General features: G+C 37.3%; 1 protein-coding gene and 1 long non-coding RNA gene across 3 annotated transcripts in view; both read right to left on the minus strand.

Moving 5' to 3' along the window:
- LRMDA (leucine rich melanocyte differentiation associated) overlaps positions 1–15,170 on the minus strand; it is a 606,948-nt gene that overhangs the window by 556,050 nt on the left and 35,728 nt on the right. The gene's annotated exons all lie outside the window — the stretch shown is intronic.
- On the minus strand, positions 4,884–6,160 carry LOC116183806 (uncharacterized). Its single transcript, XR_004148502.1, has 2 exons — positions 6,091–6,160; positions 4,884–5,138 (listed from the first exon to the last, which is right to left on the minus strand). It is a non-coding gene; the product is annotated as an uncharacterized LOC116183806 (long non-coding RNA).

Genomic DNA, 15,170 nt, shown 5'->3' on the forward strand with positions numbered 1-15,170 from the left:
CAGTGCCCTGGGCACTCCCTGGCTCATTGCTGTCACTGCTGCTCACCTGCTGCTCACAGCTGTGCCATGGGGATGAGGCTGGGCCAGCCCCACCCCAATCACCACACTCTGTGTGCCTGCATTGAGCAAAGCAGTCAGGGAGAAGTTTCCATAAATTCTCTCTCAGGTCATCAACATGCAGGGAAAATAAGGCTATCAAGAAGTCAATTGAGGATCTATAAACTAAACAAGAGGAGAAGCTTTTGAATATGGCAAAACACCGAGTGACAAGCTTTAGTCCACTGTAAAACACAAATTCCACAATGAACTTTATGCATATTTAACCAGTTCCTCAATAGCTGAGAAGATGTCTATGGCTTGTTATCTAATAATAACCTGACTGGTGTTCACCATTCCAATATGGAACACCACAGGGGATTTGGCAGAAGGGAGGGGGTTAGTCTGTTAAACAACTGAATAGCCACAGTTCAATGGCATGTTCCTCAGTTTAGCTTAGAGCATGGATGCAAGCCAGAAGACCATAATATTGTTAAAAGAAGCCATTAAGCGGTGAAAGAACAGAATCAATATATGAAATAGATCCATATCTATCTAGGTTTCAAAATAATTTGGGGCAATATTATATTGTAAGAACAGGGAAAATTATTACATTTAAAGAAAAAAAATAGTAATGTTTTTCCATCAAAGCAGCAATAAGAAATATTCATTGTGGGAAGAATGATAAACCAAGATAACTTTCTTTCCCAAGGAATCATTTTCAAGAGTATAGAAGTAATAAAGAAAAATCCAACCCTCTTCTCAGAAGATAACCCAGTTGCAGGCAAGAAATAGCTGGTTTTCAGTAAGCAGTGAGAAGTGGTATTAGAATGCTAACATAGAAATGAGGCAATCTCAGACTTCAGTTTTACTGTTGATACTTGATTTGTCACTTTCTCCATACTCCTTTCTAAAGCACAAGCCTTCTCTTCACAAGGTTTTTTGGGTTTTTTTTTTTTTCTTTAGGGTGACAGTACCCTTTTGGCTATATTCCCTTTTACACATAAATTCATCATTAAAATGTCACTATCACTCTTTTATTGTTCAGAAAAGAGAACATTCTTTAAAAGGCTTGAAAAATACACCCAGAAGCTGATCTATGCTAAACCTATCACTCTTCCAGGAAGACATCTAGTCTTTCTTTTCAAGCTGTCATTATCAGCTATGAAATTCACAGAGTCCAAGTTCACATTGTGTCCTCCCTTGAAATTTCCTTAATACTGCCACTCACAAGTGCACAATGTTTTCTCAAACCTCCCTTCTGTCCTTTTAAGGAATTGCATGGGGGTGGGAGGGCAAATTCCACAGAATATCAAAACAACAATCATAAACAATGCTGAGGCTACATCTCTTGTGTAAGTTAAAACTAATTTAACCACAGGACAATTTAAAAATATTTAAAATACAAAATGCAAATGTACATTTATAACATAACAGAATTGATCTTCCAGTAAGCACCGCTTACAATTCCCATTGACCTAAATCATCTCATTGCACTATCCAAATCCCACTTCATTTCTAGGAATTCAGCCATTCCAGGTGTCTGGTTTTCTGTTATCACTTCAAGAGAGATTTCTGCAAAACTATGCACAGTAGTAGGACAAAACATTTTGAAAACTTCTCTTCTGTTTATAGACATTGCAGTATTTTTGGAAGTGTTAATTGGGAATTTAACATTGGGTGCCATAAAGTTGATCAACTTGACTTTGAAAAAAGAAGTCTCATATCACTCAAACTAGACCTCTGAATTTAATTTGCCTCCAAATGCATCAGACAAAGGATTTTGGTTTTCTGATGGTTTAAATATAAGCCAATATAAAAATCAAAGGGCTATTCCTTAAGGATTAGCATCAAAACAAGTTGACACTTAAAAACCCACAAAGTACAGTAAGTAGATCTTAACAAAATCCAAGCAGTTTCCTAATTATTTTTAATATACTTCTACTAAGCACTGCAAAATAATGCAAGATCTATAAGATGTTAAGGAAAGAGAGATCAGTCTGTGGTATTTATGACTTTAGTCATTCCTTCTCAAAACAACAGATGAAATAAAATGTATGACATTCCCAAAGAGGGAGTTTCTACTGTAATTCATCTTAAAATGCAATGTTCTGTCATCTCCAGTAACACTTACTGAAAGCAACCATCAATACTTTTTGTCAAAAACCTGCACTCTGTGTAAAATGTTCCATCAATCTCTATTTACATAAAATAAAAAACTTTCAGTGTGATTCTAAAGCAGAACCATTCAGATTCTCAGTCTTCCATTTTCATGCTCTGTTGAAAAATTATTTTGACTGACACAAAAAAATCCCCATGCCTAACAATTTATGGTAAGGGTTGATTTTTTTTTTATGTAAAGCAAAACCACACAGAGTTGTTCTTTTCCATTGATCATCTAAGCAAAACAAAGCATTTTTGTGTACTTTGAACCCTATCCAGCTTTCTTTCTGTGTTTAAACAGTCTATAGTCCTACTTAATAATTGGTGGCCAATTTTGCAAAGTAAGCAATTTATTATAGTTCACTTAATCACGTTCCTGTATCCCACATGCTTTTCCAGACATATAAAAGCACTCAGAGTCATCATCCTATAATTTTACTCACATGACCAGCACCATAAATTTCAATTGGAACTAAATCACAAGGAGAAGGATATATATGTATTCAATGCTTTTGGGTTTAGGGGCATAGTTTTCTAATCCTCATATCACATTCACAGTGTTTCTAAGCTATTAGGCACTAGCAGATCAATACTCAAATAGTTGTTGTTAAAGAGCATGGAGGAAAACTGCAGCAGAAATATACAGCCACAATGCAGTCATTCATTTTCCAAGTACCAAGCTCACTCCTGTTACTGGCCACAGCCAGAAATGAGCTAGTTGACTTGAAAAGCAGACTGTAGAGAGCTTTCCAAGTTCTTTCCTTTAGGGTTTCTTCTAGAATAGAAATGTTCTTTTGCTTTATCACCGTCTCAAAGGAAACTTTGCACCCCACTGTGAAACCAAACCATGTCTTAAAGCCTGGAAGACAGGAGAGTGGGACAGGCAATGGCAAAGTACAGCAGAGCTACCATGGACAGATCACACAAACCCCAGCATTGCTGGGCTCCAGAACAGCGCTGCAGGGCACACAGCAGGACCTGGGTCCCCCCTGAACCCACAGCTGGACCCCATCAAACAACTCCTGCACGGTATTTCCTTCCCACTGAACAAACTTGATCAAGGATTTACCACATTTATGTACTCTTTCTACAACTACTTGTAGAAAACAATTTGATCAGTGGTCATTAGTTGGTAAGTCTTACTTTAAAAGATAACATGCACTAAACATTTTTTTTCCTCTTTTTGCTAGAGTTTTTATTCAGCTAATCCCTAAGGTGACTTTCAGCTGGGGATATGATTCAAGATTTGCCACTCCACTCCACATCCCACTTCACTCCTATTTGTTAGTTTATCAGCAGATCCTTTGCCATTTAAATATGAAAATACTCTGAAAACAAGTAACTTTTCAGAAAATATTGCAGAAATAGAATGTAGTCAGCTTATCTGAACTGAAGACAACAGAGTGTCCACAAAGAGAGCAAACAAATCCTAAGGAAAATAGGAGAATGCCTAAACCAATACCTAAAGAAGAAAAAAAGAATCTAAGAAAAAAATGCCTATGCTTTAGTAGAGATCTAAAATTATAAACCATCAGAAGATAACAGACTAAATTACACAGCACTAAAATCTAATGGACAATCAGGTACAGAATTAGAAAGGTCTTATAAAAATTTCTAATTTTCATATCCACTATTTGGGATAGACAGTAAGACCTTAGTGAGCTCAACCAGCTTCATCCCCACCCCAGAGAGGGGGGGAAAAAAAGAAAATTATTGCCATATCCCACCTGTTAATAAATAAATAAATTAAATTTTAAGAAGACCACAACCCATTTTCTGCAAGCTCTCACTTCCACACAGCTATATGGAGCCACAGCTGAGCTCCCCATCAAATAAAGCACGTGCTAAATTTTCTGGCTGAGTGCTATCACTTGGAGATACAATCCAAAGCTCAAAAAACAAGATATTTATTGCTCCCTTTTCTAACAGATGAGAGACCCAAGCCAAGACTCCTCCTCTACACAAGTTACATGAACTAATTAATTTTCCTAAGTCCTAAAATTCAACAGTTGATAAGTCAGTAAGTAAAAGTATTTCAACTTCACCTCACAGTGAAATTGAAATTAGCAGTTTCTTTGTTGCAAAAAAAAAAATCTGCCATCCGATTTCTCCTATTTTTATATGTATTTTATTTATAAATTACTAATGTCTTTCTTGGGGCAAAGTGGATGAAATAGCATCTACACAAAACCATCTTTCTTCTGAAGGGAAAAAACACCTAGCACAAATCGACCCAACAATGGGGAGCTATTACCTATGAATACACAAGCAGTGCTCAATTCTGCACAATCATCATTACCTACACAGCTGAACACTTAATGTGCTACTTCTAGAACAGTTACAAAGTGGCTGCCTACGTTGTTTTATAGACAGTCAAGTAAGAATATGATGTATGGCTAGGAAGAAAGAAAAATGTTGCATTTTTTTCCTTTTCACATAAAATAATGTCCAGTTACACAAAAACCTCAGCCGAAGATCTTAAGGTATCTTGCTTTGTTCACATCATATAACAAAATCAGGTACAGTACAAATGCATTTAGGTGAACCTAGTAATCATTTGATTATAGCAGACATATAAGAACTAGAGGCCACAGAACTACAGATTTTAAAGCTGTAGTTGTTTATTAAACAATAAAAAGGTAATGCCCCCCAATCACTCTAACAAACATGACAGAAGCAACAGATGAACAGTAGCAATCTTACTACATTTTATTTTTCTTATCAACCTGTCACATGCCGGGAAAAAGTCAGTCTTAAAAGAAGACAAAACATCGACACCATGAAGCTGTGTACACCATCTCAGATGCTACTGGACAGAGAAGGTGGAGAAAACCAATTAAATGGATGCATCCTTTCCCTGCATGTCTAAGATTCTTTGCTTACATGACAAATTCACAGTTTGCTTGTATCACTCCACTGTACAGTTGGCCTCCTCCACCCTGAGAGGGAATAAAATGAAAAAAAGAAAAGGTCAATCTACCCTAGGAACATCTAGGGAGAAATCTGTTCAAACACAACCAAATTTGTTCTGGAACAGTTTTCACTTACTTCAGTAGACAAGCCATTATTAAACTTCTGGTTTTTTAATAATTACTGTTAAAAAACAATTAAAAGAAAGGAAAACAAAGAAGCAAAAGAAGAAAAAAACAACATAGGTAATCATGCAAATATGAGTAAAGAAGTTGACTGTGAAACTTTTTTCTTGTTTTCACCAAGTACCAATTAAAATGACTGTAAAGGTCTTTAAAAAGCTGATGAAATAAAATTGTAATAGCACAGTGCAGTAGTGTTTACACTCAGTTCACTGTTCCCCAGTTGTTTTTGCAAAACACAAGCTCTTATTTTGCAGGAGTAAATTAGGTTTCAGCCTTTTATGTTTGTAGATGAGGACAAGTTCAATGTTGCACTGGGAAGTCTTTAGGTTGCAAAGAAAAAAATGCTTAGTTCAGCTTCATTTTTTTGAGAAGAGTGACACAACTAGAATTTGACTCAAACATTCTAAGAAACATAATTCCAAGGAGTACACAATCAATCTAATCTGGCCATCATAGCTGTCAACACCCATTCTCCACCTGCCTGAAACTTAATATAACCTTCTATTTATTCTGGCTTAATCCTGGCCATTCCCCCAAAAATGAAGGGCTTCAGTACCAGCAAACGCTACTTTGTTCCAGTTCTTCCTAGAATAAAAAGTAAGCACTCCAAAAAGCAGAGGGGCAGAACAAGACACCTTAGAAAGATCCCTAGAACACAGACAAATTTCTCCTGAAGATTAGGCAAAGCCCACCTAAAAGATTCACTGTACATCAGGTCTGTTTCTAGGTTTGGATTAAATCCAGAAGTTTCCTTGCTCTAACTCCCAAAAGGATGCAATAAACCCCCAGTCCTTACCAATCCATTCTCTGGAATATCTCTCAAAGTCGTTTCTGGTCTGTCCCCGTTATTCAACGGAGTGCTTTCGTGCAATTTTGTGAACACAGCCACACACTAGATCATCCTGGCAACATAAAAGAAGCACAACTTAAACTGGCAAACTGTTAGTGGAAGAAAGATGGGTTGACTGTAGGAAGAGGAGAGAAGGTGAAAGAACAAGTCAAAGCTAAAATCAAAATACTCCTTTTGGAGAGCTACCCTAGAGGTATAAACAGGGACAAATTATTTTCTAAGCTCTGACTGCTCTGAAATATGCATCAACTGTAGAATGACCAAAGTTCTCAAGCTACCATCTAGTTCCTATTGACACAAAAAGCCTTCCACCAGACTGGTTAACCCACTGACTTTCCACATGGGTCAAAAGCTTTTATTGCGATCTTCTCGTGCCTTTCCACAGTCTCATGCTAAAAGCCCAGAGAAACAGTTCACCAGCAGTTCCATGGGAATGGCAGCATCACAGGACTCCATCCCCAGCAGCCAAGAACTGAGGGAGACATCTTTCAGCACATATGGGGAGCAGTGAGGGCATCACTGGTGTGGGCACATCAATTCACACACGATTTTTCAGTTTGATTATTCCCAACAAAAACAGGTTAATCCAAAGCCCAAATCATCCATGCTGACCATGCAGTGAAAAACCTATTGAATAAAGGTGTTTTGCTAATACAGCACCACTTTACATTCACCTATATAACACAATTCATTTCAATGGGGAAATGTTTATAGCAAAACTGGGCAGAAAACAGCATTACTGCCCAAAGCTTAAATATCACTCAAGAAATATTTGTACCCAAATGCCCAGAATCTGGGGTATGTCTGTGATGGCAAGACAGTGAATTGGGATCAAAAGAAAATTGACACAGTTTAAAATATCAATTGGCTTTGACCTCACTCCAGAAGGGATACAAAAGCATGCAAAATTTATTGACTGATGCATGTTAATGAGGATTACCTGTGTAAATTTCTTCAGCGCAGGAGTGCTAACTTCTACTTAAGGAAAAAGAAATGGATACAAACAGGAAACTAATGTACCGGCAAACTTAAACAAACAAACAAAAAAAGGTTCATGCATAGCAGCTCCAAAACACAAATATCTATCATTCTTTTGTCCTGGTCCTGTCACTGTCCAGGGGCCAGCATGAAAGTACAAGATGAAAACCATTAATTTTAGGCATCATGCAAAAATAATCCAAATCAATTGCCTCCAAGCTCCCCAAAATAAAAAGTGAGCAAGTCTGATCAATGACTTTCCATTAAGATGATGAAAAACGGCTGCTGAATTTGCTTAAGGGAACACAGAAGCCCCACACACACTGCACTGCTCTTTGTTATCTCTAGTTGAAAGACAGTACAGATAAAGAAATCTGCCATGTGAAATTTTAAGACTCATCCCAGGTGGCCATAAAAATAGCAGAATTTCAAAAATTTAGAGACCAAGACTATTACAATGTTAGACTCCCCACTTAACATTTCCCAAATTAAAAGTCCTTCCAATAATAACAGACATTTAAATCTAAAAGCCTGCATTAGTAAGTGCTAGCTCCTTCCAACTGTTTGTTCAGAGTCTCTCCAACAAGCATACAGCACACTGTAAGAATTCAATTTGGAAACCATCATCTAAAGCACAGAGGAGAACAGGAAAGTCATATTGCTATAATGCTTAGATTATCAATCATCTTGACAGTTTATTGGCTTTATCACCACACATACCATTAAAATGATGTCTGGCCTAGAATGTCAGGAGGCAAACATTAAACAGACCAGGATTAAAAAGCAGATCCCAAACAGCACTCCAGTAAAGTTTCCCTTCCACTCTGAAATTAGTTAGAGCTGACTAAGTAACTGGCACTAGACTTTGAAGAAATATACAGCCTAAAAGGCGCAGAGTCAACACAGACTTGACGAGCTGATAGGTAATGTCATGTTATGGCAACTCTAAAGCTCCTGCCCTTGATTTATCACGTACTGTGTGCAACAGAATGATTGCTAATGGAGGGAGGGGGGAAGCAAAACAACAACAGCTTAATTTGGCGCTTCTTACAGCCAAGGGCTTGAGTCAAAAGGGTCAAATGAACTCTTTTGAAGTCAAGGAGCAATGCGGTTTTTTATCAATTTTGTAATTATCAAGTATACATATTAAAAATAACATTTTTACAGAAAAGTATTTTTTACAGATTAGGAAAATCTAATAGTGACAAAATATATTCAGAATTCAGTTGTAACAGGTAACTAAAGATATACAAATCCTGAGCTTTTAAAGCATAGCTCTGTGTGTTAGTCTGCTAACTAAATTCTGACACAGTTAAAATTGTGTATCAACAGGGTGCAATTGAGAACTGTGTCTTTTGTTCAGAACCATACCTCCATGTGCTCAGGAACAAGCAAGCAGGCAGTAACAGATAATCAAATGCAACTCCCCTTTTCTCCAATTCCCAACCTCAAAAAAAAACCCCTGACATTTCTGAGGATTATTTTAGTTCCTGTTTCCTTCTTTTTGTTTTCATTTTCCCCCAAAATGTACTGGATTTGAATTGTCCTCCTATTTTATTTAGGATTAACGTGTCAATTTTAAATTACCAACAAGCTAATGTCCAACCAAGAGAACCAGGGTCACAGTGTTTGCTGAAAATATACTGTTTATATGCTTTCTTATGTCAGTCAAAACCAACATGAACATAGATTAATCTATTTAAAATTGAGATGGGTAAGAGCAACTCCAACCTTCTATACTGATTGATCTCTCATCACACACATTGCTTAAAGGAGTACTTCTACATTTGAGAAAGGTGTTTGGACATTTACTATTTGACAAATCCTGATAAATCTTGGTTGCTTGAGCACTGAAGCTTTAATATTTAGATCCCTTCGCAAGTAAGATTCAACTCTGTAATTACTATTTTACAGTCTACACTCATAGTTTGAGGGACTGAAGCACTCTCTTTCAGTACATGCTGTTCTTTCTTAATTAAGACAGCTAAATGAAATTCTAACTTAAGAAAAAGTGCTGACTTCATACTTGATAAACCATGGCAGCAATTTGTAGTAAAAATCACTCTTATCCTTAACTGTGACATTTACTATGTATTGGCTCACAAAAGAATTTCAGTAAGGTCAGAGACACAGCAGAAGTCTCTCTGAGCTGAATTTTAAAATACAGGTAAAGGTATCTAAAGGCATCTGTTATCTGGCAGAAACACACAAAACACACACAATTCCATCAACAAGATTGCAGAGGAAGAAGACCAAATATTTAGCTATCTCCTAAGACCTGAACACTTCTCAGGAATCTGGCATCACCTCTCACCAAACTCTGAATAGCCCAAGTGAAGTAGAAATTCTAATCGACCAAGAGGATATTTTTAATTAGAAACCTTAAGAGGAATCCCTTTGTTGCCTCTGACTATCACACTGAGGCTGAGAAGCAAGGCTTGGGACTGATCTCACCATGGAACCATCTCCAACAAAGGGAAGTTTAGATGCTAAATGTACTATTGGAAGGCCAGGAAGAGGAGGCCTCAGAAAAGCACAGATTACCAAAAAACCCACACAGGTATGAACTCCCCTTTCATCAGCCGTTCTTCATACATCACTAGCTCTCCACATATTATTTGAAGAAGAGCTAGGGGGAAAAGCATCCATAGCAGAAAAATGGGGCAGGAGAAAATACACAAAACCCACCTATAACTGTTACTGTGCTGTCTTCGCAGTTAGTGAGGAGAATAAGAACAATTTTCTTCAGAAGGCAACGAATGCCTACGAGAAAAGCAGTACCGAGATCAGCATCCTGAACAGAGCAGAGAACAGCGGCATTTGCCTCGGGAGCGTCCACTCCATCGACACCTGCCCACTCCCAGCATGTAAAACACACTGCACTTGTAGCAACAAAGTGTTTCAGCAAACCCCAAGATATTATGAGGACAGAGTAATTTCATTTCACACGGCATCAGGGCGCACTAAATTCAGATTTCTTCCCCATGAGCTTTTGTTCTCATACCACAAGTGCTGTACCCAGCGAGTCCCCAAGGACCCGGGCCTCACTAGCAGTTAATGATCCATTAGACAGCCACCTTGATGCAAACCAGAAGGTGCCTAATGCTCTAACAAAGTGGTCCTAAACTACAATAACAGACAACATTCAAGGATTACAGCCACTATAAACCAGTAGCCATAGTTAATAACTGTAATATTTCATTAAAATGGCTAGAAATAATGCACACCAGATACCCAAACAATTACAGACGACCGCAATGGTATTAGAAAAGTTGTAATATAACACTGAACAAAAACAAGTTAGACATTTGCCACAGCACACTGAATGTGTCTTCACAGCATAAACTCTTCCTAGCTGTTTCACCATCACAGACACAGAAATATTCAATAAAGAACAGAAATTCAGAGAAATAGCTGGTGGTATTATTAACAGTCAAAATAAACAAGCAGCATCTCTAAAAGTAGCAAGACTTTTACTCTGCTTCTATGCAACTCAGCCAATAAAACTACCTCTATAACTTCCATTTGCTTACATTTTTCCTGAAGACTAGCACACCAGTATCTATGTCATAAAATATACATCAAACTTAGCACAGTTTTAAAATACACCACAATCACTTCTCCTTCCATGCCCCTTGCAAATTAATTTACAAACATAGGACCAGAACAGTTTAAAAAATTATAATCTTAGTTTAAATATCAAAACAAATTCTATTACTGAAGAATACTGTAGCACAGTTTGGGCAATGGCAACATGGCAAAGAAGATATTTTAAATTACAAAGCTACATCTAATACACTGCTATTGTAACAGGTATATATAGAAGTAAAGGAGTAAAAGGGCAAAAATTAATATATTAGCTACTTAATTTATGTTAAGAAATCATTATATAGCAAACTAAATTTAGTATTAATAACATGAAACCAAATTCTTCAGAAAGCATTGTGTCTTGATAAATGAAAAGTATACCAAGAATGCTAATGCCCATTTATCAAAAGTAGATTGTATTTTCATTGTTTTGTTAGATAGCTTGTATGAACCACATCCACTGAAAGCATAAAAAAAAAAAGGAGACCAAATTAATAAAATCCAGTTGGAATAAAAGAGTGGAAATGTGATTTCCACAGAAGTTCTGTAAAACACTATTTTACTGGCAATATAGTTAGCCTTTGGCAATGTGCCATACACCCAGAGAAACACAGGCTCCATAAAAAGCCTGTGACATGGTGCAAAAGAAGAGTTTTAACACACCCTAAAACACACAGATGGCAAAGACAAAGATATTTACATTTTGAAAGAATGTTCCTTAGTTTTGTAAAAACTGCAATTTCATCACTGAAGGAGAAAGCTTGAGAAGATGAAGTTAAATTAATTTGGTTTCTTTTCTAGCTGGTTTAGAATTTTTAATTGGTTTTTTGCTTTTCAGAGGTGCATGAGTTGAGTACAGATGAAGTGACTGCTAGCTAATAAATGTCTCAAGATCTTGTGGCACAGCAGGCACTACTGCCTCCCTGGGCAGCCTGCTCCACTGCCTCCCTGCTCCAGCCTGTCCACCCGCAATGTAAAGCTCTTCCCCAGGCTGACGTGGAACTTGTGGTTTAGTTTATTGCTTCTTTCCTGATTCTGAGCACCACTGAAAAGAGTCTGGCTGCATCTCCTTGACACACACCTTTGAAGCATTTCTATGGATTGATTAGATTCTGAGTCTTCTCATTTCCAGACTAAATAGGCCCAGCTCCCACAGTCTCTCCTCTTCAGAGGGATGCTCCAGTCCCATCTTTGTGACCTCCATCAGACCCTCTCCAAAAGCTCCTTGTCTTATTTGTGCTGAGGGCCCAGAACTGGACACAGTACTCCAGATGTGGCCTTACCAGGGCTGAGAATACATCTATTTATACATGTATACTTGTAGCAGTTATTGAACAACAAGCTACAATGGCCTGCCCAGCGCAGTAACAAAGCTATTCTGGCCTAAATACAACTTAGGTGTCAGAAAGAGAAAGCTGTCATTGTCTTTACATGTCCAATAATCTGTCAAGATACTTACTCCTTTATTCATCTTCTACTAAATCCTGTCCCCAAAAACACATGGTAAGAATATCAAGATACCTTTGAGTACCTTCAAACCACCCACATGGTTTGAAGACACGCAAAGGTCCCAATCATGATGACTTCACTGGAGGTTAACACTTGCTTTGTGCAAACCCAGAGTACAGCTTTCAGTTTAGTCTAGTTTTCTCCAAAAAGAGTCTAGTCTGCACATGCTTAAACCAGTTGTGGAACAAATCAGTGATCAGCAAGCAGGGACTTCTGGGGGATATGCTTTCAAGTTTCACTGCTGCCAAATAAAACCATTAACATAGATGCAGTCTCAGTTATGTCTGATCTACCCACGAGAAAATGAACAGCAGCAGTTCCAGCAGAACACAGGAAGGCATCAGATATCCTGCTGAAAAAACCCATGGTGAAAGCTTACCAGTACACCCTACAAGCAGTGTTTACCAAGTCAAACCAGATCCCACAGCTCCTAGTCCTGGAGAATCCCAAGCCTTCCCTTCCAAGGGATACCCTTTCACATACTCCACTACTCTCATCCAACTGTTTATTGCTGTGCCTCCAGGGTACAGGGTGTTTGGGAAGCAACAAAATATACTAGGTTGTGTCTTCTAACCATGTTGAGGCGGGTGGGCTAAAAACCAGTAATCACATTCTACTTCAGAGTGTGAAAAGAAAGATTTTTTTTCCCCACCTATTCCTAGAAAAATATTCTTCCTTAACTTAGGAAATAAAAATAATTCAATTTCTTGTAAGTTTACAATTTCAATGGCATTTGTAGGACTGATAATTCTCCTCAATGCAAATTTTGATAATTTGCATCAATGCAAACCACTGTGAACTTCAGAGGTACTAAGAAAAATCCAGTGGTATTAACTTCTGGGGGAAGTTACTCTTCCAAGAGTTTAAGATACTGCTATACAGTTTGCACTAAAGCCATAACCCAAATTGGAAATTCTTATCATTTAAGAAAACCATATAAACTACTGTTGAAACAATCACTTTCATAAATGACCACCCAAACTGCTGTTATTAGTTTATACTGAAACCCCAAATATAATTAAAATCTCGGAATGAAAATCATACCTTAAAAACAACGTATACCTAGATGTCTTTCTAGTCACTGTACTACATAAAGAAAAACACTGCCAAAACAGCAACATTTAGTACCTCTATACCAACCATAAAAGTAAATAAATATTTTGAAATCAATGAGAGTACAGGATCAAACTAAGTTGCAGCAACAAAGGCCCTTACACATTTTTTCACTGACTGCCAAGACACTGCAGGTGCGTTTGCTGTCTAATTCTGATCTGCAAAGAGATCCACATTCCAAGCTGCTTTTCTGAAGCAAGTATTCTTCAATCAACTACAATGCAGCATTTTGGGGCATGAAGCTCTCTGACCCAGTGTTAATTTTTGCTAAACAGTAAAGAGAATGGAGCAGTTTGGAACTGAAGCTGAAAGTGTCTTAGGACTGTCTTAATTTTCTAAAGCTTCACTGAGAGGGAACCCTTACCTGTTCCCAAATACTAAATGATTATGAACATTTAACCACAGAGCTAAAAATAAAATAATTAATAAATAATATAAAAAATATAAAATAAAAAAACATGTTTTCAACTCAGTCTTTTTACCATCTTCAACCTGTATCTGAATGCTACTATGATCTGTCTGAATCTAAAGATTTCTGAGGTTGGATAACATACCCTGTAACCATACAGGTGCTCAAAGACATTAATGGCAAGTGCCAAAACATTGCATTATCAGCTGCCCAAATTTGATGAATTTGTTTTCAGACCTCGGAACAATCATCACTAGATACAAAAAAGCTCCTGCTAAATTACACATGTTGCAATTTCAAATAACAAAGAGGAAAGCTATTTTACTTATCCTCCCTCAGTCCTTAAAACAGTTTCACTTGATGTGAGGAGGGAAGAACAAGCAGACAGTAAAGGGAAGATTTTTTTGCGGCATTTTTGAAAGATAAGACATCCGTTGTATTTCAGAAGTTAAAATATTTCAGTGCACAATTTCTCAAATTAATTAAAAAAAAAAAAAATCGAACAGACAACCTCCTCCAACTAATCAGAACCAGACCCTGTGAGCAACACCTCACTATTAACTGTTGAGACTCCATGCAGCTGACTTTATTGATCCCACAGCCCATATCACACCCACACACACATTCCCCCCTTCCCTTAGGATTGTATACTCACACTGGATTTCTTCCTGGCAAAGACACCTGCATCCTTCTTCTGTTAAAGTTTAACAAAACAAAGCCACCTTTTACTGGTTCCACTGAGGAAATGCCAAGTTCTAAAGTTTCAGAGACCTCTAGAATGTGACAGGTCTCGCAGCTAAAAAAAAAAAAAATTCCCTAAAAGCAGTTGTCTACTGATAGGGAGGGACATTGTAACCAGAAGAAGCACCTCTGTGCAACTTTGATTGCATACACAACAAAAATATGGAAAGCCGGGGCTCTGGAATAAAAGCTTTGAAAGACATTTCATTCAAGCCAGAATACACCAGTAGATTTTGGTTCAAAAAACCAAGTACTGTAAAGGCATGATGCATATTTCCTTGTTTTCCATGCCAGAAATATAATATCAAATTTTAAAAATTAAACATTATTTCACACAGACCACTAAAAGCAGTGTCCTTTTTATAAAAATAGAAAGTGTCCAGACATCCTTTATATTCTTTCCATGAGCACTGCTCAATAAATGTTGCAACCTTGAGGCTTTTAAATGTAGTAGTGATATCATCATTTTAAAGGCACTTTTACAAAACATTAAGAAAAACAATTTCTTTACTCAAAATCAAAATAACAGTAACCAAGTTGATTAGAAGTGGTTTATACTAACAATATCTGCATTTACAGGCTTCTTTATGTATGAGTAGCAAACCATATACAGAATTCTGAAATAACAAAAGAGCCCCTTGAACCACTGTGGCAAAATAGACATTTCATTTAAGCTCCAAGAGATACA

The sequence above is a fragment of the Lonchura striata genome, chromosome 7 (assembly GCF_046129695.1).
Source record: "Lonchura striata isolate bLonStr1 chromosome 7, bLonStr1.mat, whole genome shotgun sequence".
Lineage (NCBI taxonomy): Eukaryota > Metazoa > Chordata > Aves > Passeriformes > Estrildidae > Lonchura > Lonchura striata.